Genomic DNA, 5562 nt, shown 5'->3' on the forward strand with positions numbered 1-5562 from the left:
AGCAGTCTCAGCACCTGCCTGGGAAGTGAAAGGACCCAAGTTCAATCCCTGGTACCACATGATATACCAGCTCCAGAACCCTGGGCATGCCACACCAGCCCCAAACACATGCGTGGTGATGAACCCCTGTAATCCAGCACTGGGGAGGCTGAGACAGGAGGATCACTATGAGTCTGAACTGCATAGTGACACCTTGTATCCAATAAATAATTTAAAAAATCAACATTTTCACAACTATATACTTCCGTACAAAACCTAAAAGAACATCAGGAATAAATTTCTACATGAACTACAATGAAAATACCAATAGGACTCTACCACAAAATAACCTTTGTGCCAACTCACACCCAAGGCAGTCTTCATACATGACAATTGTATGTTCCATGCACATGTCTGCTTACACTGACAGGAACACATGCTTAGCTTTCCTTTCCTATGTGGCAGTCTTGTCACCTCTCTTCTTGATTTGTCAGGAGCTTTCTACTATATTGGGTAGTATAAACTTAGGGAAATAAGGTATCAATTAAATAAAATATCAAATATGTAATGAGTGCTTAGAATAGACAACATTTTCACAGCAGCTGTTCACTTGCTTAAAAAATGGAAGAGAAAAGACCAGGGAGATGGCTCAGTTGAATAAGCGCTTGCCTGGCAAGGGCAAGGGCCTGAGTTCAATCCCCAGCTCTGCAAAAAAAAACCCTAAGAGAGATATCCTCAAAGATGAACATCTGTGTGAACTACAGTGTAAACGCAATCAAAAGCAGGCCCTAGAAATAAGCAAGCCTTGCTTCAACTGTTACACCCAAGCCAGTCTTCACACATTACAACTGCATGTTCCACACACAAGTATCACTTACACGTATCTTACTTTTCTGTACTTTCTTGTAGGGCACAGTTGACATTTTTCCTGTTTCCACTTGTCATAGTAGTAGCAGGTCACCTGTCTATTCACCTGTCAGCTCACCAGTGTGCCCACAATTTTTTTTTTTTTTTTTGCCTACTTCCCTGGGCAGAAACAGTCTGTTTTGTTTTTCCTCTGCTATAAATAATCTCTTATGCGCTTCATCCCAATCCTCTAAAAAAATTTCTCAGTGGTATTTTGCACTTGCTATTTTCTTTGTAAACTACTAAACTATTTAGGTCATGTATGTTCAGGGTTTAGTAAAACACAGCCAGTGGCCAATGCTTTGTTTCAAGTGGCATCATAGTTGCTGCATAACTAACTCATCAACAACAACTACTTCACTTTCGGTTTTGTGGTAGAAAGCCTCCATCTCGGACTTCTGTCCTGTCAAGGTTTCCCTATCAGTATTTCCATCGTGGTGAAATGACATCAGAAGTACCAGTTTGCTTTCCTTTACCACATAGGAGACCAGTGTTACATCTTTCTGAAATTCAAAGATTGAACTATACAGGTTCTTTGTTTTTTTTTTGTTTTTTTTTTTTTGCGGAACCGGGGATTGAACTCAGGCCCTTGGACTTGCCAGGGTGTTTTGTTTTGTTTTGTTTTGTTTTGTTTTGTTTTGTTTTGTTTTGTTTTTCAGGTTCTTTGCTTTGAAATTGCAACATTTCATTTGGAATTTCTGCTTTGTTCCTGAGTACAGTTCCTGTGCTGGACAGCTTGTGCTCTGTAAACAAATGCAACATCAATTGGAAACCAGTAAACCAACTGTCCAATGTCACATTCCAATTGGTTTGGGAGATGGGAGCCACCAATCTGTTCACAACAGCATGTGGTTTATTACAGTAGGAATAAGGACCTCATAGCTGAGTTCCAGGATAAGTATCTAAATTGAAAGCATAAATCTCACATCTGCAAGGACATACATTTTTATGCCTTATTTTGACCCATCTCTTTTCTATAAATCTTTTACATTATTGCAATCACTGTAAGAAATCTGTGCTGAGGGGCTGGTGAGATGGTTCGGTGGTCTGGAGCACCTACTTAGAACAAGCTAAGCTAAACAAAAGCGCAGGGACCGCGGTTCAATCCCCAGCACCACATGCCGGCCAGCCCCGCCCCCTGGTGGGCTGAACTGGCCACACACACACAAAATTAATTAATTAATTAATTAATTAAAAAATAATAATAATAAAACATTTAGAAAAAAAAAAGAAATCTGTGCTGAGTATAGCAGACTTATAGAACGCTTTCAGTTCAGCTAGGGAGGTGTCTTAATAAATACACATCTGACTATGACTGATGCCAAATAGGTCAGCGGATTACAGCACCTGACAGCGGGTGCAGAGGCTGGCCACGCCCCCAGGGCACTCTGAAAGGGCAATCGAGACTGGGCGTGGTGGCACGCGCCTGTAATCCCAGCTCTTGGGAGGCTGTAAACAGACGGATTACTGTGAGTCCAATCTAGTAATGAGACCCTGAACAAGCTGTAGGCCCTTCTAAAAAAAAAAAGAAAGAAAGAAAGAAAGAAAAAAAGAAAGAAAGAAAGAAAGAAAGAAAGAAAGAAAGAAAGAAAGAAAGAAAGAAAGAAAGAAAGAAAATGAGGATGACCTTTGGTATATGCAGAACGTTTTGCTGGCATTTCAGCCTTTGTGTATTTCACAGCACCTTGCAGCATTTTGTCTGTTACAGTTTCCAGTGTAACAGACAGTGCTGGCCTTCTGGCTAAAACATTTGACCCCTGCCAAGACCTTCACCATATTTTCACACCTAGTTCTAACATTGGATCATTCCATTTGGTTGTGTGGCCATTTCACATTTCCACTAATCAAATAACGTACTCACATTGCTGTTTTCTTGCTCATCTGAATCAAGATCTGCATTCCTTGTGTCTGTATCAATCAATTTTTGTTCCCTTTCACTGTCACAGGAACTTTGGCCCATGTGGCCAATGTCAAGATCATCACCATCACCACCTCCATCATCATCCGCCCCCAAAACTCTTCTGTTATGAAAGCATGTATTTACCATAATGGACTATCTTCATTATCCATGCATGAGTAATCTGATGATTCACTTTTTTTTGTGTGTGTGTGTGTAACCAGGGATTGAACACAGGCCCTTGTGCTTGCCAGGGGAAGCACTTATCTTACTGAGCCATCTCCCCAGCCTCTGATGATTCACTTTTGATCTCCTCCAAAACTTGCAAATCTGGTTTTTCATGTATCATTGTACTGAATTGGCCTACTTCTACCAAAATATTAAAAGAAAACTTCTTTTTCCCCCCTACAAATCCTGAAGTGATGTGGGTCTGTTGGACCCACTGTGATGCTTGGGTAAATATATGCAAAAACTGACGAGTGTAAGGGTGGGTCCAACTCCCATTTTGCCACTTTGGCACACATGCACCCTACTTGCCATTTGTCATACCAAGTGAGTAAATACAGATTGCTTTTTGTGTTTCTCTCAGGGAAAGATACTGAAATTCACAGCCAGCTACTATAATGCTACAGTAGAACTTTCCAATAGAAAAGTAAGGGATGGGTCTGTCTGGCCCAGTCTTAAAATTGCAATGCACCAAACTTTCATTTCAAAAAAGCACAATGCAAACTATAACCCTTTCTTTCTTTCTTTCTTTCTTTCTTTCTTTCTTTCTTTCTTTCTTTCTTTTTTTCACGTCAGACGGGTAATGTGCCCAAGTCACAACAAGGTTGTTTGTTTTTTTCATTTTTTTTTTTTTTTGGCAGAACCAGGGATTTGAATTCAGACCCTTGCGCTTGCTACGTAACAAGGTTTGAGGGAGGCACATGTCATGCGTAAGGCATGAACACCCAGTCATCACACTCATGAACCAAAGGATCAACAATAATCATTTCAATTTTATTTTATTTTATTTTTGTATTTTAGGAAAGAGTCAACAGGGTGTTCAGGGTCTCACTACTAGATCAGACTTGTAGTGATCCTCCTGTTTACAGCCTCCCAAGAGCTGAGAGTACAGGCTGCCTTAAGGGGTAGGTCTGGAGTGGCATGTGGAGCTGGGGATCAAACTTCGGTTCATCCACACCTGACTGGGTTTGCCCATGCAGGCGCTTAAACAACTGAGCTACCCAGCAAGCCCACCATCTCAATTTTCTACTAAAACTCACAATTTAAGTCCACACACTCCTCTCCCTGCAGACCTGAGAACCTTCAGAGTCTAAGGATTCCAAGCTGGCTGCTGGATGTGGAGTTTGTTTGGTTTTTTTTTTTGGCAGAACCGGGGATTAAACTCAGATCCTTGTGTTCGCCAGTCAAGCGCTTATCCTACTGAGCCATCTCCCCAGCCCCTGGAGTTTGCTTTTTTCAGAGTAGTCAGACTCTGTGATTACTCAGTAAAAAACCCATCTCCTTCAGTCCCACGGGAAGAGAGACAATCTCACAGGAACAATCCACAAATTCTCCTCCCAGGGCAACAGAATTCCCTCTAGGTCAGCAACCATATTCTAATAAGTTTTGCATCACGAGCGCCCAGAGCCACCAGGCCCACTACTGAGCCTTGCAGCATTTACCAGGTGACTAATTAAGTGACAAAATGATTCAGAAAAGAATGCTTGCCTCTCTATCAGTAGGAAAGCATGCCCTGCTTCACGATTCATGGATGCATGGTGCTGCATAGCTCCTGACAGACAGCTCAGTGCTGGGCCAGGGGAACCCTGGAGAAGCAAGCCTGGAAGTCTGTGAAAAACCTCTTGAAGCTCACAGTGTGCCAGGAAAAAGACCTGGGCATTTTGGGTTTCTGTAGCTGCCAAAACACATGGCCCTAAACTGGGTGGTTTAAAACAACAGAAATTTGAGATGGTCTGGGATACTTAGTGAGTTCAAGGCCACCCTTGAGGGCACATGGTCACCTGGAGGTTCCTGAGACTGGAGAGATAAGCCCAGCCATGGGTGCTCATGTGCGCCCCTTGGCAACCGCGGGGAAAGCAGACTGTGGAGATGACGTCATGGGTCCACTACCCCCGAGGTGGGGAGTGGGAAAGGACTCAAAATGCAACTGGTTGCTGGTTTGATTCAGTCTGGGGAGAGACGCTCTTGTCCGGTTGCCAAGACTGGCCTCAAACTCACAGTGATTCTCCTGCTGCAGTCTCCCCAAGTGCTGGGATTACAGGCCTGGGCCACCACACCTGGCTCAGAACATGCTTTACAATTGGAGGCTGGCTGTAGCTAGCGGGTGGGGCACTAGCCTGGCTCCAGTGTGGCCCAGGCAGGTGAAACAGGCTAGAACTGGAGGAGGCAGGGCGAAGGGCAGGCTCAGGATTTTTTTTTTTTTTTCCGGAACCAGGGATTGAACTCAGGCTCTTGTGCTTGCCAGGGAAGTGCTTATACTACTGAACCACCTCCCCAGCCCTAAGGCCCGGGTTGTTGATCCCTCGATTCAGAGGAACTCAGTCTGAGATGTATGGGGCAGCTTTGTGGGAACAGAGTCAGGAAGGCCTCAGGGCTGGGACTGGTGTTCAGCTGTGTTGGCAATCCCATCACCGTTTCTTTCTCTGCTGTTGCTCATAGCCCCATAGAAAATGTGAGCCTTGTTGCTGCTGGATTTTTTTTTTTAATTATTTATTTATTTTTTTATTTATTACATTTATTTATTGTGTGTGTGTGTGTGTGTGTGTGTGTGTGTG

General features: G+C 43.4%; 1 non-coding gene across 1 annotated transcript; it reads right to left on the reverse strand.

The window, feature by feature from the left end:
• Nucleotides 1-3662: 3662 nt before the first annotated feature.
• On the reverse strand, nucleotides 3663-3761 carry LOC111817907. Its single transcript, XR_002822008.1, has one exon. It is a non-coding gene; the product is annotated as a small nucleolar RNA U13 (small nucleolar RNA).
• Nucleotides 3762-5562: the final 1801 nt, after the last annotated feature.

Source organism: Octodon degus, unplaced genomic scaffold, assembly GCF_000260255.1.
Source record: "Octodon degus isolate 3935 unplaced genomic scaffold, OctDeg1.0 scaffold00073, whole genome shotgun sequence".
Classification (NCBI taxonomy): Eukaryota; Metazoa; Chordata; class Mammalia; order Rodentia; family Octodontidae; genus Octodon; species Octodon degus.